General features: G+C 34.4%; 1 pseudogene; it reads left to right on the forward strand.

Annotated features, from left to right (window-relative positions):
* The first annotated feature begins 1,838 nt into the window (after positions 1-1,838).
* The window catches only part of LOC100466042, a 128,682-nt pseudogene continuing 109,896 nt past the window's right edge, over positions 1,839-20,624 (forward strand).

Raw genomic sequence — 20,624 nt, forward strand, 5'->3', positions numbered from 1 at the left:
ATAACATATACAAAATGTGTGAATATATTGCAAAATACAGGAGGAAAGGAAAATCGATACTAGTGTAATATTCTTAACATTATATAAGTAGTATAATATTCAAAAGCAGACTGGAGCAACAAGATAAAAATAGAGCAAAGTTATAGTTTGTATGTCAATGAAAACACAAATACAATATTAAAAATTCTCATTTTTGGAAAAAATGAAGGAATAAAAAGATAAAAAGGATAAAAATATAAATAAATAGTAAGGGGGATCTATACTAGAAATGAAAGATAATTAAATATTCAGATGTCACATGCATAGATAATAGTAAGGGATATGTAAAAGAATACTGGAACAAATAAGCAGAAATCCCATGGGACAAAAAAATTACTATATAAAAATATCAACTTTGTTGATATCAGCAATGAACATTTAGGGATGAAGCATATTTGTACTATTTAAAGCAGAATTAAAATATGGAAATTAAGTAAAATATAACAAAACCTATTCAAGACATTGCATTAAAACTATAAAATATTGGGGGCACCGGAGTGCGTCAGTCAATTAGGCATCCAACTCTTGATTTTGGCTCAGGTCATGATTTCAGTTACATGGGATCGAGTCCTGTGTAGGGCTCCAGACTGGACATGGAGCCTGCTTAAGATTCTCTCTCCCTCTCTCCCTGTCCCTCCCCCTGCTCATGCACCCTAAATAAATAAATGAAGTCTTTTAAAATAATAAAAAATAAAACTGTGATATACCGATGAAAGAATAAAGAGGTATATGTTCTTTAATTAGAAAACAATTTTGCTGTTATTAATATTTTACAAATGATCTCCAGGTATTGCAATGTCCTAATAAATAATATCCAGCAAGCTTTTTTTGAGATTGATGAGGTGATTTTTAAAATTATATAGAAATTTAAAGTATGTGGATTAGTTATAGCATTTATGAAAAATAACAAAGTTGAAGAAATTATACTACTTATTTGGGGTATCCTCAAACTCTGAGATTCTTTCCTGAGCCATGTCTAGTCTACTAAGTCCATCAAAGGAATTCTACATTTCTGTTACAGTGCTTTAGATCTCTAGCATTTATTTTTGGTTGTTTCTTAGAATGTCCACATTGCGCATCTGTTCTTGCATGCTGTCAACTTGACCCATTTAGAGTCTTTAGCATGTTAAACATGGCAGTTTTAAATTCCTGATCTGATAATTCCAGCATCCTCCCCATGTCTGGTTCTGATGCTTGTTGTCTTCCAAATTGTGTTTTTTGCCTTATACTTTATAAAATATTTTTTCTTCGCAGCCAGGCACTATGTGGGTAAAATGCACTGCTGCAAACCAAACAGGCTTTTAGCAATGTGATGGTGAGCTATGAGGGGAGGGGAGTCCTCTGAAGTCGTATGACTACATCTCCATTCTTTAGTGAGTCTGCATCTCTGGACTGTAAATTCACCACTGAATCTCAGTATTTTCCTTCCCCCTCAGGTGGGTCAGATAGCTACAGCAGATTGGAATTGGGTATTTCCCTTTCCCTAGGTCAGTTATGCTCTGATAACAGCCCCTCAGGTTAGGCCCTTCGTTAACTAGTTTCCCCTGGGTACTGACTTCATTAAGGAAAACAGAGTGTTCTAGGATGTTTCAAAATGGTTTATTGTCTTCTTCTGCAAGAAGCAGAAGGGGACTGTCCTCTGATATTTATTGTGGCAACCTGGTTGAGCTTCTGGAGGTATATCTAACAATATTGTGAGATCTCTCATGACTGGGTCAGCTTGAAGATATTTTTAGCTCTCAGACTCGTCTTCACTGAGTCTCTGGCACTTCATAAATTCCAGTCCGCATTTTCCCACCATGGCGCTGGTTCCCTGGCAGTTCCAATCCCCAAGTCGCATTTCCGGTAAGCCCTGATTCCTGTATTTCGCTGTCTCTCTCTACAGTCCTGAGGCAGGGGGTTGCCCTGTGTACTCCCGTCTTTTAGGGATCCAAGAAGCACTGTCAATTTTTCAGTCTGTTCGGATTTTTACTTGTTAGGTCAGTGGTAACTTCTAAGCTCCTTGTGGAAAAAGAAACGGAATGTATGTGACCTATTTGAAGATCTAAAATAAAGCTATAAAAAAGACTGTAATACTGACATACTGATAGACATATAGATGGTTGGAATGGGAAAGAGATTCAGAAATAGACTTACAGATATAGTCAATTATTTTTGACAAAGGAGATGAGGTAATCCAATGGGAAAAGAAACTCTTAACAAATGATTCTGGAATAATAATGTATCTGTAAAGAAGAGAAAATGACCTTCAAACTTTAGCTAATAGCACATGTAAAAATTAACCCAAAGTGTGTCATAGATATATTTTTCTGAAAAGGAAAAACCAAAGCAAAGGGAAAGAACATTAAAGTTGCTGCTATTCCCTGAAAAATTCTGAAAGTACATATTAAAAGGGCACATCAGTTTACTTGAGGAAAATAGTCAAGAACAACTAATGCTGAGGCATATTTCAGTGTAATTGATTTTGTATTTTTTCTTTCTGCTGTAGTAATTTACCACAGACTTAGCTACTTAAACAACAAACAATTCATTTGTTACCTTATAGTTTTGAGGGTCAAAAATCTAAAATGGGGACGCCTGGGTGGCGCAGTCGTTAAGCGTCAGGCTCTTCCACTGGGAAGACGTTTCAATGGAAAACGTCAAAAAATCCTGTGTGTAAGGTGTTTCATGCCTGTAAGTATGTGTACTGAAAATCAACTATTTAAGAGGTTCTGTTGACTGACCATAAATGAAACATAATAAGAGATTTTGGAAAATTTCTTCCGATTTCTGTACGTTCTAAAGTACCCACTATGGAACTCCCTACTCACCTATCTTACTATATCCTCTGGGTCCTTTTATTTTTTTTTAAGATTTATTTATTTATTTGAGAAAGAGATTGCGTGAGTCAGGGCAAGAGGCTGAGGGAGAGGAAGAGAAACTCCAGCAGACTCCCTGTTAAGTGTGCACAGCTCCACACGGGCTGATTCCACGACTCTGAGATCACAACCTGAGCCAAAATCAAGAGCGATGGTTAACTGACTTTTGAGGGACATCCTCCTTCTCTAGGTTGTGACCTATCATATCCCCTTTCCTCCTTATTTGTTCTCTTTAGCACTTAACTGGTACCATCCTATTGATGTTCAATTTGTTTATTTATTTCATGATAGTCTCTTTTCAAGTTCTACAAGAGGAGAAACTTTATTTTGTTCACTGATGAATCTGCAAGGCCTATAGTAATGCTTGCCACACAGTGGATCCCAATCAATGTTTGGAGTGATAAATACGTAAGTACATTATTTTTGTAATGTAAAAATAGTAAATATTATTTTTATATGTATACATAAATCACAGAATGATGGGAAATTTACAGACATTACAAATATGCTTAAACTTACATTTAACCTCATGAAGTTAATTATAGAAAATGATTGTATTTTTTCTTCTCTCAACTTTTTAAAGTCTTCATTTTTTTTTTTTTTTAGTATTTCCACATAAAAACCACAGCATTAAAAAAAGTTACAGTGAAGTTTGTGCTCATGGATTGCCCTTTCCTGACCCAATTTTATTTCTCAAATGAACTTCACTTTCTGGCCACCTGATTTTCAAACATCATCCTCGTATGGAAAAACTGCCATTGACATATGCTTTGCATTTATTTTCAACAAGAGCAGAGTTCTTTTCAAAAAAAGGTCTCATGTTTTTCGGAGATGGCAGCAATGTAATAGACTAAATACCACTTGTCTAAAATGCTTTCTGGTTGTGTTGTCCCACGAAATGCATTTAAGTTAAAATCACAACAGTCTTTAACAGGGAAAATAAGAACTGTGCATTTTGTGTTATTTGACAAGGACATGACATTATGTGTTCAGAGGAAGTTTGTGAACTGTATATTCTAAAACAGGTTTATTTTATAATGATTAAGTTTTCCTTTCAAATACATCTTTGCTACTTGAATAATGTAACTACTAATATAGGAAATCACAGTTATTTCAGTAAAGAAAACTGAGCTATTGTACAAGCATAGAGAAGCACACTCCATTAACCTTTCTGTCCTTGGAAATCAGACTGACTTATTGTGCAATTTCAATTAGCTTGTCAAATAAATGCACTGCCACTACAATTCTTTTCTTTAGTTCAGTTTTAGGAAACAGGGTGTGCCAAGAACGGAATAAGCATTATAATTTTCCTCTCTGGAGAAATATCAGGCAATGCATATTGAAGTAATATTTAAAACTGAGTATATCTTTTAACAGAATACAATATGAATAATAGACATGGCTTCTGATATGATGTTTCATTCCATTTTCCTTTTAGTGATAGAGATCATGTAGCCCACTTAGAGTTGAAAGAGGATGGTATTACCTGATATTGGCTATAAATGAGGTTTAGAAAAATTGGTTGGATTTTTTCACATAACTAAACTATGTATATTATTGACCATATGAATACAGTACAACAAAAGCAAGAAATGAAAAAAAAAAGAAGAAGAAGGAAAATGTGGGAAATTGAATCACTAATATATGTAAGCATGAGAGGAAGGCCAATGAGCTTTCTCATTTTTCAAATGGCCACAAGGCATTTAACTGACTGGCCATCTTTAAAAAAAATTGTATCATTCCATGGGGAGAAATGTTTTTATCTTCATTGTCAACTTACAAAATAAATAAAAAAATATAAAAGTCTTCATTTTTCTTTATAACAAGCTTGAAACCTGTTTAACCTCTGCTCACTTTCAGAAATATATTTGAAAAAGAATTAAGAAGAATAAATTCCTAACTTTTCAGGAAGAAAAAACAAAATTAATAACTATTTCTCGAAATATATTATATTCTTTAGCCGTACTCCCCCCCCCCAAATGGTTCATGTGTTTTAGTTCCAAACCGAGATGTGATGGTGAAAAACATTTATTCCAACTGAAAATGTATGTAAATAAGCAATGTTCTTTAGAGTATGGGAAAATTTTAATAAGTTTTAGTGAATAGTGTGCAAGGTCAGATTTTGAGACACAGTCACCACCCCTACATTTTTATCTTTTGTTAGAAATTTACACTACTCTTCAAATTCAAAGAAATAGGCTTCTTCATCTAATATAATTAAGCAGAATTTATTTTCCAGTGTTCCTTCATATTCAATAATTTCAGTTAGTTTTTCACCTTTATTCTTTCCAACATTACACTTCACTCCCGTTTTTTTTTGTTTTTTTTTTTGACACGACCCAATATGTTTGAATAGTTCTCAACTTTTAGTTTGATCTGATATTATATAAAGCCTTCTGGTTCACTTCCTATTCTGCAGAACAAACAAATATCCAGATTGAAATTGAAGTCAGTCTGTAATATGTTAGGGAAAAAAATAGCAGAATGTGGATCATTATAGGCATGAATTAATTTATTGGTATTGATAAAGTTATATCTATATTTTGATATTTTTAATATTTTTGCTCACACTTTTGGTTTACAAGTATAAAGTAAATAGAGACCCTTGTATGAATAGATACATCTTTGTCAAAAGATTGTGACTGTATCATAGAAAGACATGTATTTAATATAGATTTTTAAATTATCTTAGGAAAATCCAGACACTGGACAAAAATTTTTTTTTAAAGATTCTATTTATTTATTTGACAGAGAGAGGGGCAGTGAGAGAGAGAACACAAGCAGTGGGAGTGGGAGAGAGAGAAGCAGGCTTCTCGCTGAGCAGGGAGCCTAATGCGGGGCTGGATCGCAGAATGCTGGGACCATGACCTGAGCCGAAGGCAGACGCCCAATGACTGAGCCACCCAGGTGCCCCTGGACAAAATTTTTAAAAAGAAAAGAAACAACTTTCCTTTGATTTCACTTCTGAAAACACTGTCAGAAAAAAAAATCGATCATGTTTTCAATTTGGTGATTTATGAGTATATAAATAGTGTCATAGCTTGCATTATCCAGAAAGCAGAGCCTTGGGCAGTGACAATAAGCAATTATTTTAATAGGAAGTATAACTTCCAAGCTAGTTGTGAAGAAGAGGACTGAAGTAGGAAAAGTGGGAAAGCCATTATCATTCTAGAATCCTGATCAGTAATGCTGATTGCTTGACCCCCCCCCAAGACAATGCAAGAAACTAAGTAAACTGATCGTATAAATTGTCCATGGGTTGTGGGGGAGGGGTGAGATTTTATGTCTTATTTGAAAGCTTCCATCAATCAATCGCATTTCCAAATTGTGCGTGTGGGCACTGAATAGGATCCTCATGCAGTATAAAAGAGAAGCATTAGAAAAAGAAGAGAAGGGAGAAAATGATCAGGTTGTGTTCCCATGAAGCCAACTGGCCCCCATGCACTGTGGTAGCCAGGATGAGAGACAGGTGAGGTCAGGAGAGCCTGGGTAGTGAGGGGGTGTCTGATAAAGGAAGGCACCACAGCACAGACTCATAACATTCAATCATTGTCAGAATACTATTATAGATTTTCATTAACAGGAACTAAAAACAAATGCCTGTATTTAAGATTGTGGATAGCTCTTTTTGGTCACATAAGACCTAGATTATGTTTGAAAATGTCAAAGAGAAAAAAATAAGATACTCTATCTATTGTGGTTTTACTTTATCAAACATGAACAGACATGGTAGCAGCCGCCCACCTCTGTGCATCAGGTTTCATTTTGGTTTTAATCCTTATTTGCTGTCTGTTTTACAGAACAGGGAGGACACCAGAAAGGTTTTAACTAAATATTAGAATGAAATCCAGAATCGAGAGCTATAAGGAAATGTGAGATCAAGTCAGTGGGGTCAGGGGTGGTGGTGGTGGTTAAAAGAAGAATGGAAGAAAACTGACTTAATTGTTATTATATATTTTAGAACAATAGAAAAGAAATAACATTTGATTATGTTCGTTCTACAAATGCCTCTGAGTGCATATTGCTTTGGAAAAAGGAGGTTCAGATGTCAATGCTATCATTACCAAAATGTAGTTTTGCTCTAATGTAATAAACTTTCCTTGAAACGTTATGCTGGATTGTTTTCCACATTGTCAAGTAACGAAGTCAGCATGGTATAAGAGATCTCAATGAAATATGTTTGAAAACTACAAAGTCTTCAACATTTGAAGAAGGCAACTTTCTTCCGAAGCAAAGTATTAACTCAAAGCCTATGTTCTTGATGAACAAGTGGAGCATGTTCAGTGCTTGGCGATGAAACTACCTTCTTACATCAGGAAGGGGTATCTCCTGTTCTTCTAACTGTGTCTTCTATATATTTTTTTAAGATTTTATTTATTTATTTGACAGAGAGACACAGAGAGAGGGAACACAAGCAGGGGAAGTGGGAGAGGGAGAAGCGGGCTTCCCGCCAAGCAGGGAGCCTGACACTGGGCTCGATCCCAGGACCCTGGGATCATGACCTGAGCTGAAGGCAGACGCTTAATGACTGAGCCACCCAGGAGTCCCTCTCTATATATATTTTTTTAATTGCCAACCATCACTTTTCAAACAATACCAAAAAAGAAAAACAGCTTTATCTATTTTCATGAAAATCACCTATCATATTTAATAAAGGCAGGACTTAGAATCATTTGCAACCATGTAGAACTTTGATGATTTGCAATGATATAGAACAGAATAGGAAATTATTTTCTGTCTCTTTACACAAAAGTGGTAGAGTTCCTGAAAGATATATGTACTTAAAAGCATTCGATTAAAAAATGGAAAGAACTGTAGAAGATTTGTTAGTGCAGTGATTACTGTGCAGATATTTTTAATAATATAATTAGGTAAAAATTTTACTTAGGGATTTAAAGTAACTATTATGTATGTTCCTGAAGAATGCTTTTGTGGAACTGTGGCTAAAAATAAGGCTTGATGTTGTTGTTGTTGTTAATTTTGTNCTGTGCAGATATTTTTAATAATATAATTAGGTAAAAATTTTACTTAGGGATTTAAAGTAACTATTATGTATGCTCCTGAAGAATGCTTTTGTGGAACTGTGGCTAAAAATAAGGCTTGATCAAAGGAACAAGTTTTGTTTTTGTTGTTGTTGTTGTTGTTGTTGTTGTTGTTAATTTTGAGGGGAATGCTTCTCTAGATATACCAGAAACCATTTTTTTTCATCTTTCACATTAAGTGAAAACCATATAAGATGCTGGAAAAACATACATTATTTTATTAGTACTTCTGTGAAGAGAACATGATACTTAAAATATGAATTGGTAATACTTTTTTTTCTTGCCCTTATAGATAGTAATAGTCCAGTGTATATTGTTGAAGATAATCTTATTTACTTAAGGGCAAACTAAATGCGCTTTGCAATAGTCAAATGGTATGTAACACAGTTCTTTTCTCATGTGTTAAATAGCCTAGCACTGGGCTCCTGGGTGGCTCAGCCAGTTAAATGCCTGCCTTCAGCTCAGGTCATGATCCAGAGTCCCAGGATCAAGTCCTGCATGGCAGGCCCCCTGCTCAATGGGGAGTCTGCTTCTCCCTCCGCCCTTCACCCCGCTCGTATTTTTTCTCACCCTCTCTCTCTCTCAAATAAATAAATAAAATCTTAAAAAAATAATCTACTACTTAAAGTTTCTAGCACTTTTAAAAATTGTTTTGTCTGAGAAAGTATTTATTTCTTCTTCATAATTTTTTAGTAGTGGTTTTGGGAGCAGTTTTAGCTCCAAAGCAAAGTTAACCTGAAGGATTTCCCGTATAACCTCCCCCAATGTCAACAACCCGCATCAGAGGGTACATTTGTTACAATCGATGAACCTACACTGACAGTCATAATAACCCGACGTCCATGGTTTCAGTTAGGGTTCGTTCCTAGTGTGTATATTCCATAGGTTTGAATAAATTTATAATGACACGTATCCACCATTGTTATATCCTGCAGGATAGTGTTGCTGGCCTAAAAATCCTATGTGCTCCACCTGTTCATTCCTATCTCCCTCTTAACTTCTGGCAACAACTGATTTTTTTACTGTCTCCAAAGTTTTGCCTTTTCTAGAGCGCTATGTACTTGGAATTATATAGTATGTAGCCTGTTCAGATTGGCTTCTTTTACTTGGTAATAGTACATTAAGTTTCCTCCATGCTTTTTCATGGATTAATAGCTCATTTTTTTAAAATGCTGAATATTATTCCATTACTTGAAGGTACAACAGTTTTATTCATTCACCTACTGAAATACATATTGGTAGCCTCTGACTTTGGACAATTGTGATAAAGATAATATAAACACTCACATGCAGGTTTTTGTGTATGCAAAGGTTTTCATCCTTTTGGGCAAATACCAAGATGCATGATTGCTAGATCATGTACGAAGAGTTTAGTTTTGTAAAAAACTGCCAAACTGTCTTCCGAAAGCGGCCGTACCTTTTTGCATTATGACCAACAGTGAATGAGAGTTTCTGTTGCTCCTATCCTCACCAACATTTGGCATTGTCTGTGTTTGAATTTTATCCATTCTAATAAGTACATAGTGGTGTCTCATTGTTTTAATTTGCATTTTTCAAAGAGCATATAATACAGAGCATCTTTTCCTATGATTATTTCCCATCTGTATATCTCTTGGTGAGGTGCCTATTAAGGTCATTGACCTATTTTTTTATTTTGTTGTTTATATCTTATTGTTGATTTTGAAAAGGTTATTGCATATTTTGGATAACAATGTTTTATCAGATGTGTCTCTTGCAAATATTCTCTTCTGGTCTGCAACTTATTTTCTCATTTTCTTGACACAGAACTATTTCATTTAGTTTTCTTTCTGCCACCATCATAAAGATTCAAAATATATTGGATGCTAATATGAAATCATTTCTTATATTAGAAATAATTTAAAGGGTGCCCAGATGACTCAGTCGGTTAAGCATCTGACTCTTGATTTCTACTCAAGTCAAAATCTCAGGGTCATGGGATCCACTCTCACGTTTAGTTCCATGTTCAGCAGGGAGTATACTTCTCTCCCTCTTCCTCTCTCTGCTCCTCTCCACACTAATTCTCTTTCTTTCTCTCTAAAATAAACAAATAAATCCTTAAAAAATTGATTTCAAATTTTGGCATTTAAAATGATAGAAAAATTACACACTTATTAAAAATAGCCCAACTAAAAATGAAGGGGCTTGGTTAGTACTAATTTTATTTTTTTCCTGTGTTCTCTATAATGTTTTGATGTATAATGGAGTAAAAGTACGTATTTGTTTTCGTATTCTACCAGAAGAAAGACTAAATGTGAATGCCATGAAGTTTTTTCATGAAAAGCATATTTATATGTGTTTGCATCAATTTCACTAGGGAGGTCATCATTAGATTTCAAAAGGATGTGTGTATACACACACACAGAGACCAAGAAAAAAAAAATATATATATATATATGGGACTTGTCTCTGTGTAGAAGTTTGGAAAGACAGAAGCTCAGCAGCTATGACTGTGAAACTATCAAAGCATACGACCACCAGACATTAGGAGTCAAGTAAGCGTGAGGTTTCCCAAAGCAAGATTTTGGTTTTATGTTTTTCTGAACTTGGAAATTGTAATATGTTTAAGTTACTGTAATGATTGTTTAGCCATGGTTTCAGCTGCTGCTACAGCACTGACAGTTGGCAGTTAGAGAGCCCCAGAGAATCCTCCTCCAGTTTCTGCCTATATAGAAGCATCAGAAACAAAGACTCCCCTGCCAAACTATGTATGTGCTGTCAGTTATGATATTTGAGATTTTGTATTGGGTTTTACCTTTCACTATTTTTTAAATGGCTAAAACCATAGATTTCTTAATTTTAATAATAGTGTTAAATAATGACACCATCTATATTAACTTTATTTGCTCATCTCTCATTTATCAATTTCTATATCCCACCATCTGAAGGCTTCTTCATTGGGGCATGATACTTCCCCAGCAGTAAGCAATATTTCAAGATACCTACTCTAGACTTATAAAATAACATATCAAGAACCACATTTCACTTTAATACTTGCTTTTTAAGTCATTGTTGAAGTATATTCTGGACTAATTAAAAGGGATGCATAACTCTGCATTTTAATGTTTATATAAATTTATAAGTAAATCAGGTCCAGAATAGAATGAGTTTCATGAATTAAAAAAGCACTCAGTAAAGACTAATTAGTATATAATCAAAAAAAGTCAAAGATGTATATGTTCTGCTATAAACAATGACAGATATTTTACACTAAATATAGTACTGATAGTTTTAATTTTCTTTAGTTTATTATTGTCAGAGACAAAATTTATTACATAGAACGTCCTGACATTTTTAATTGAAAAAAGACGAATATTACACTAAATATACATAATACAGCTATAATTTTTGTTTTACAATATTCTGTTATCATTTAAAAAGTACTCTGGACGCTGTGTACCCTCTCATGCACCCTAAGTTCATTTCTACCGCAGGGCCTTTCCACTTCTGTGAGTTGAATGTGGAAGGCTTTTTCTCCAGATTTTTTAGAGCTCATTCCCAAACTTCAATCAAATCCTTTGAAATACTGCCTTCTTACATGAAACTGAAACATCTAAAAATATGAATATTTCTACTATATCTGACCTGCACTGACCACCCTATTTGAAATGGTAGTCCCCATCGCTTTCTGTTTCTTTTTCCTGATTTACTTTTGCACAATTTGTATAAACACCTGACACTACATGACCTATCTCTTTGTTCATTGTTTATTTCTCTTGGATCTTTCAAGGTTTTAATTGTAGCCAAAAGCAGTGACTCTGTAAACTAAGCAGAAAAACAGTTCATAAAAAAATTTTAAAAACCCAAAAAACAAAAAACAAAAGAGCTCATGGAATTGTTTATAATCCAGAGAAACAGCCTCAAAATTCAACAACATGATGGAGAAAAAACTACGCAGGAAGGAAGTGTCACAATCTCCAACCACTAGGTCACTGAGCACCAGAGGCACCCAGCTTCCATTGCTGATGCTGCTGGCCTCCTCCATGCCTCTTTTGTGCCCAAAAGTCAAAACCACAGCTGCTCCTGGAATGTAGATGCCTTTTCAATTAGCCAAAAATTAATTCCCTTCTCCTTAGAGTTTTCTTCCTCAATTTGCTCACTTCTAAATCAGAGTCTCTTATAAATAAGTCTGAATGAAGGAGGTTTGGCTCAATTAAGGTTGAATGCATTTTATAGATTGTGATTTTTTTGAGTACCTCATTTGGGACAGAAGTTAGTTAGTCTGATGGTTTCATATTTTTGAATGTCTTTAACTGAGTTTTATAGGATAATCCTGATCTTTATAGTATTCAAACTAATCACTGCTAAACTTATGTCCACCTCTACTTTTTTTTTCAAAAGGAAGAACCTCCCCTAAATGTTTTGAATAATTCATTCAAGTCTCCAAATCATTTTTCTATGTCAATCCAGAATTTATATATGTATATATTACATAATAATATAATGTATATTATAATAAATGTTACTACAAAAAGAAACAGTTTCTATGATCTTATGTGTATTACATACTATATTATATGCATCTAATTAGAGAAGATATTTCTTTTCGTAATAACATATTACATTAATATTCACTAAAAGGTTGTGTTATTGAGAACTCTACCTCAAAGACTGAACCAATCTGTGATTTAAGAAGGGTGTACTTCTTGTTACAGTAACTGGGACAGATGTTGGTAGATAACCAAGCAGATGCTAAATGATTCTCTTTTTACAAGACATTTATAAAAGAGAAACAAAATTAAATGTCAAAATGATAAAACTACTCTCAGTTTAGAGATATAAACCTCCCCAAACTCATTAAACTGGAAACAACAGCCAGAACAGGTGTTTATGTAAGTGGGAACTTAAAACTTACATGTGGGAAAAACTATCTGCTTACTAAAATAAGATATCCTGAGATATGCCAATTTTCCCTTCATATTTAAAGTACTTTACAAGGAAATTTTGACAGAGGTTACTTAATGATCTGTCTGTGGGTGAATTTAAATGAATACTATTTCAACTTCACACAATGTAAAACTGAAGAAAAGATGTGCCTATGCATAAACAGAAACATAGCCATAAAAAGAGAAAAGAAATGCATTATCATTTAAAATATAATGCTGCTGTCTTCAAATTAGTAAAACATACATTTAATTATGACATTTAGAAACCTGCTTAAAGGAAATTTTATACACATATAATTTTGGGCAGCTGATATTAAAATAATAACAAATTATCACAATGAATGGCAATGAATAAATGTCTCTGTTTAGTTCTGTATTTGTTTCTTTTTCTTTCTAGGAATTTTCAAATTCAATATCAGAAGTGGGCAGTGGAGGGGCGCCTGGGTGGCTCAGTCTTTAAGCGTCTGCCTTCAGCTCAGGGCGTGATCCCAGAGTCCTGGGATCGAGCCCCACATCAGGCTTCTCTGCTGGGAGCCTGCTTCTTCCTCTCCCACTCCCCCTGCCTGTGTTCCCTCTCTCACTGGCTGTCTCTCTCTCTGTCAAATAAGTAAATAAAATATTAAAAAAAAAAGAAGTGGGCAGTGGATTGACTTTTTCGTATGTGTGTGGAATAAACCACAAAGAGAAATGAATTCTCCTTTTTGCAAATAGGTGGTGAAGGCTGTCTGATAACCATGTGATTCAGGATCACAGCTACATTTTAGCCGTTAAATTGTTGCTGCCTCTAATCAGGGACTAGGCAACAAAATAAAAGATGTGTATATTTTAAGATGCTTAGAATATGATGCTTAATTACCATCTAGATTGAATGATATAAATTATGTTGATAATGCCTTAGGTCAATTATTTCTGTCCATGGAAGTTAGCTACATTATAAAAAAAAAGTAAACATTTACTGCATTAATCATATGCCTATATTTATCTTCATTTAAATTTAATAATAATTTTTCTATAAGGGAAATTTTACAAGGGAAATAATTCTCTGTTAGACATTTGAATTTTAAATATTTGTATAGATGGCAAAAAGCACTATCTTGAGTACTTGATTTAAAAGTCTATACTATGTTTCCAAAAGAATCATTAACCTTTTCGCTATATTGTGTATTAATGTCAATCTGGTCACTTTTTTTCCCAATTTCAGTGTTAGTAAAATGTGTACCTCATTTATTATCATTTATCACAAATTCATATTTTATACTGAGTAATGGAAATATTATTTTAATACCTCTACTAGTCAGTAAATTGGAGTACACAATATGTAACAGGCTGACTGTTGATAAACTGAGTAGAATGTGGTTCTCTTGATTTTTGATTAGTGTTCTTGATTAACAAATTAGAAATATGTGATACTATTTTAATATGCTAATTGAATTAATTCATTAAATTTTATTAAATGCCAATTTTGTGTAAGGCATTGCTCTAGGGGCTAGAGATACACTGGAAAAGGCAACCATTATTCCTAGATACCTAAAATTCAGAGTATTAAGGGAATAAAGAATATGAAAACAATACTCACAAAAATACTACAGATGATTATTCAACTATGTTCTAAATTATATCTGCCCAGAAAATGTTTTTTTCTTCTAATGATATATTTCACATAACGTAATTATAAAAATATTCTAAAAAAATTAAAGTGCTATTTACATGTATAACAGAGAGGCCACAGGCATGGACAATTTTCTCTGAAGGTATGACATCAAGAAACCGAGATATAGTCGGACCTGAACAAGGAGTATAAAGGACGCAAAGAGAAAAGATGGTGGTTCTGGGTTAAGAAAGCAGCATGGCCAGAATCTTGAGACAGGCAGAAACCCATTGAGTTTAAAAGTCCTACGGGTCAGTCAGTGAAGCTCTGGTTTAGCAAACACAAAAGAGCTCTGGACATATTATCCAGGATTTTGTAAGGTATGTTAAGAAATTTAGAGGTTAACCTTGGACTAATGGAAAAATCATTGATCAGGAAAAAAGGGAGCACTGCTTTTGTTTACATGATTGAAATTCTCTATTTGCTTATAGTTTGATATTAAGTCTATTACACATAGTTTGATTCAATACACATTAATTTGACTGTTGAGTAAACAATTTCCATAGCACAGAGCACGGTATATTATTATGAGACAAGGTTATTATTAGAGCAGTTAAACACTAACAAGAAAGATCATTTCAGTTTCAGGGACTTTTCTCAGCTGCAATAATTAGGCTATGTTGATAATTACCTGAGTTTGCAGTTGCCTTCTGAAAAGCTCAGTTCCTTAGCTCACTTTTCCACTGACTCACTGTGTGACAAGAAAGTCTGCTGATCTAAATACCACGATTTCTTCATCAAATGTCAGTAAGATTAAGATATTTCTAAGGAAATCCCAGTAGGTCTAGGTTCTCTGTACAGTCCTTGAGGAAAAACTTTTGCTTACTCATCAATTTTCTTTATTATCGAGTACCCTTTGTCTAATGAAGATGAGCATTTGTAACCTTGAGTCTTAGAGAGAAGTTAACCCGTTGATCTCTGGGGCACTGAGCAGGAGTAGGAATTGTGCTGATGCTTCACCAGTCTGCAAGGTATATCATTTCTAAATGGCCTCCATACTTACACAAGTTGATTCTCAAAGATGCTATAAAATAAACAGATCAAGTGGCTAACTAAGCTTATAGACCCACCCAAGGACGGGGCCTTCTACGTGTTCTATGATATTTTCATGCTTTTCCCATTATATCTTCAAGGGTCTATAATTTTGACCCCAAACACATTTGCCATTAGGGCTACAGAACCCTCTGTGGGTGAGATGGAGTTGGGCCAATGATTTTAAAACTCAAGTAAGAGGGAAGAGATGAATTTTTGTTCCTACAACTTAACACTTAAAAGTCTCTTACTCACTTTCCTGACATAATGATATCCAATGAAGCATGTTGTTTCCTCTTCTGGCCGACAAATTAAATGTATTTTTTTTTACATATATATGATGGAAAATTACCCCATATATCCCTTATAATTTTTCTGGCATGATCATGATACTCTAGGTAGAAAATAAATTCAAAAGGCAGTAATTGAAGTTCAGTAGCCACAGCAGTCCTGTAAAGTAAAAGCCTGTAAGCAAATAAATCAATAGCAGCATTAAGAAGTGTTAAGAGGAAATGGACTTTCTGATTTACCTCATTATAGTAGAAACACCTCCTGTCTACATATATGTATTCATTGGAGTGTAGGTGCAGGGTCAACCCGACTTTAAAGCGTAAGTTACAGCACAAAATACCCAGACACATAATGAATAACATGAATATAAAGATATGAAACCTTTGACCTGTCAGATAGCAGCAAAGCATTTTTTAAAAGCTTAGGATAGAAAATAAAATTTACTTTAAGGGAAACAATAGAAAACTATTAACAGCTAATATGACTTTATTTATTTATTTATTTATTAAGATTTTATTTATTCATTTGACAGAGAGAGAGCCAGCCAGCCAGTGAGAGAGAGAACACAAACAGGGGGAGTGGGAAAAGAAGAAGCAGGCTCCCAGTGGAGGAGCCTGATGTGGGGCTCAATCCCAGGACTCTGGGATCACGCCCTGAGCCGAAGGAAGACGCTTAACGACTGAGCCACCCAGGCGCCCCTAACGTGACTTTAATACCAAGATTGCACAAGCAAAGATAATACTTATTTTTTTAAAATTAGTGAAATTGAGCAAAAAAATACTGAAATTATGCATTTAATATGCATGAATAAAAAAATTAAAATATTACAATCCCAAATAAACCTCCAAAATTGTTAACACAAACTAAAACTCATTCCCTAAAATATGTGTAGCCAATTTTTAAAACTTTGAGCCATATATTCCATAAATAAAAAGGGATTTTTCCAGTTCTCTCAAGTAAAATTCAATTCAATTAAAATTAGCCATTGTCAGGTTTGCCTTTCCCCTCATATGATTGGATGCTTAGAATGCCCCAAATGGGGCACTGGAAGGTCTTTTATGAGGTTACCCTACCCTATCTGCAAACTAACTTCTGAAAACCATCTCTAGTCTATCATCTGGAGGAATGGTCGCTGGAGAATAGGTCACCCTTCTCAACTCTGAGGAAGAGAAGCTACTAATACTGTGGCACACTATCTTACCATCATGTGATGACTACCTTCTTAAATATTCTGGTCCTGCCTAGGAATTTAAGCACAAGCTGTTCTCTACTCATATGTAAATGGGGTGAAGGACAAAAACACTACACAAAGCTTATACTCTCTACCCAATTTTTTTCTGATTTTCTTTCAAACTCCCCAATTCCCACAGACAAGGACGTGCGTAAGTGTGTAGAAAATATATTTGCTGCAGGAAATTTGTCAACTTCCAAATTTTTTTTCCATACCTACTGTATATGCCAAGTCCTGGACCCTTGGAGTCCATACAGTATAAATTTACTTCTCTGATGTCTCCCTTTTGGGTTGGCAGTGGTCTGACTTTCTTTGCAACGATGTAGGCTAAGGTTGGAAAAGGAAGGTTATAAATGGAGCAGCTGTTAAGAGGAAAACAATAACATACATATGTGCATCAAATAACTTTTAATATCTTCACATTATGTGTAAAATATAAAATTAGGTATTACCTCCTCATGTTTAGAAGGCTTGTGCAGTTGCATGAATAAATTAACATTAAAATTCTACATAATCAAAATAGGACATTCTAAACACATTTAAGAACATGGATTATGCTTCATTGATGAAAACAAATCAGCTATGTTTTAATAACTGTGTTTCCTACTTTACTTAATTACTTTTGATTTTGCACACGATAGACTATTTTTGAGTTTTTATTATTTTCATTTACATACCATAAGAAAAATAAATTGATTTTAAGCAAAGATTTATTTAGGAATTAATCATTTGAGGCAACCAATATACTTATGCATACAAAAACACCACTAAAAAACATCCCACTTGGGATGCCTGGGTGGCTCTGTCTGTTAAGTGCCTGCATTCTGCTCAGGTCATGATCCCAGAGTCCTGGGATCTAGCCCTGCATCAGGCTCTTGCTCCACAGGGAGCCTGCTTCTCCCTTTGCCTGCCACTCCCTCTGCTTGTGCACGCTCTCTCTTTCTGACAAATAAATAAATAAAATCTTTAAAAAAAAAGAAGAGGCATACTACTTAATAACAAATGACACCTTAATGGTGACCAAATATATTCACCATTGGATTAAAATCAAACTTTCATTTTAATGGCTTTTGGTACATACACAATACAATGATGTGTACCCACATATGAAAAAAAATGATAGCAATATTTAGTTTGCAGTGATTATACAAAAGTGTATATATATGCATAATATATATGTTTCCATACACCCTAAAATATCCAATATATGAAGACAGAGTATATTCACATGGAAAAATCATTGATCCTCAAAACTGCAAAACCTATTTTCTTTGCTGATATTGTACCAAAATTACATAGTATATCAAAACAAACATTGGGCTTTTGTAAAGATCCTATCCAGAAGAGAACTCTAGCGTATGGTCAAATGTACTGCTTATGTTACTCAACTGATTTTTTGTTGTTGTTACCTAAACAAATAGATGCTTACAATCTTTCTTTCCTTCCTTCCTTCCTTCCTTCCTTCCTTCCTTCCTTCCTTCCTTCCTTCCTTCCTTCTTTCCTTCCCTCCCTCCCTCATTCCCTCTCTCCCTTCTGTTCTTCTTTTCTTCCTTCCTTCCTTCCATTAAAGTATTGATTGGCCACTCTTTTTTGTAGGTACTTCACTTAGCATTGGGGAGAAAACAAACAAACAAACAAACAATGTGCACAAACTATCTTCTTTCTGCTCTGTTAGCAATCATTTATCTGGAACTTTTCAGTAGGCATAGAGAAGATTAAACATCCTACAACTCTGTTTCTACCTAGAGCATCATGGCAGGCTGGAAATCAAGTTATAGAGATCATATTTATAGGAAAGTGGAGGTGGTGGGATGGGAAGAAAGGATATGTCTATGTTTATCACCACACCTAATACATGAATATACGCATATGGCTGTCTTCATTTTTGCCTGATTTGTATCCTTAATCTTTGATATCATATTCTTAACTCTTCACATTCAGATAATTGGGCATATGTACTATATAAGCCCTACTTTTCAAACCAGTTCCATATCCATTGTTGTTAGGGTAAATTCTTTCAGCCTGTAGCAAACATTTGCCTTATGTTTATAATTATCAATAAATTTGTATATTTTCTTCACTTTGTGGTAATTTCACACGCAAAATTTGTGATATTTTCATCACTTTGAGACAAAAGAGGGAAATTACCTTCAATTACCTGCTAACTTCAGAAGTGTGCTCACCTCTCTGGAACCAACCCCTTGTTTCTTTCATGGCTGCCTGGTACATTTAAAATTATAATACTAGAAACTTATATATCTTTTTCTACCCAGGAGCGAAGATCCCTGATAGTCAGCAAAGGATTAATGGATGCATAAGTATTGGAGTTAGGTATGCAGATGAACTGTCTTCATGGAGAAAGCTGTTCAGTGCTGGTCAATTCTTAAGCACCAAAGGGTAGAATGAGGAGGGATGGAGAACCTCTCTAATAACTTTCACTATTGCATGACTGTGGAGGGCAAAAGAAGCAGGAGATTAAAGCAACATAATGTCATATCAAAGGCCTCCTTTATGTCATTTCCACCAATTGCCTGTTTGTAAAACTTTCTTGTTTGAGATAAAGTGGCTCTGTGCTCAAACTCCCAGTTCTCTCACAAACTTTTTCTATGATATTAAGAAAATAATTTAATATATCAGACCCTAGTTTAGTCATCTGAAAAAAAAAATGGGATAGTCAACTCTTTCCTACCTGGATTCATTTTCTATAGTTATGCAATAAATTACCTAAACACTTATTGGTTTAAAACAATAAATCAAAATGATATATCAAGGTTTCTGTGCGCAGGAATTAGGGTGAAGCTTAGCTGGGTGATTTTGAGTCAATGTTTCTCCTGGGACTGCAGACAGGATTTTGACAGAAGCTTTTATCATCTGAAGGCTTGTCTAGAGCTTGAAAGTTCACTTCCAAGATGGCTAACATGCCTGACAAGTCAATGCTGGCTCTTGCCAGGAGGACTCAATTGTTAACTACAGGTGTGCATTTCATCACCAGGCTGCTTAATGTTTTTACAACTTGGTAACTAAATTCCCCTGAGTGCGTGGTCTAAGAGAATTCAAAGCAGAAGCTTCAACATTTTTGAGGTTTATTTTGAAAATTCATAAATTTGTCAACGCTCAAAAATCTGAAAGGCAGATTTTAATTACCCATTCTTAAAAAGGACATACTTTTCTTTAAGAATTTGAATTGTTTGCCCACAGACTCATAGCTAATTTAGTAACAACAGTGGGAATTAATGCATTGGTAACATAACACAAAGTTATCTTTTTTAAAAAACTTTTTTTTATTCCAAAGCTTTGTTCTAGGTTGTTGAAAAAAGTACTCTTTTAAATCTACTATTTAAAAATTTTGACCATTTACTTGCATTTACTTTACTTGCATACTTGAATTTTAATTTTTAAATTATTAAATTGTGAATTAGTTGTAGTAGCAGAACTTTTCAATGCTGCAAGCATAAAGGTCCATTACATAATTATTGTTGCAACTTTAATAAGACATGATGAAGGCCTGATCCGGAACATTGAGATACAGATTACAGCAATAATAATATTCATAAATTACTTGCAATATTCCAAGCACTT

Source organism: Ailuropoda melanoleuca, chromosome 1 (genome assembly GCF_002007445.2).
Source record: "Ailuropoda melanoleuca isolate Jingjing chromosome 1, ASM200744v2, whole genome shotgun sequence".
In the NCBI taxonomy this organism is placed as follows: domain Eukaryota; kingdom Metazoa; phylum Chordata; class Mammalia; order Carnivora; family Ursidae; genus Ailuropoda; species Ailuropoda melanoleuca.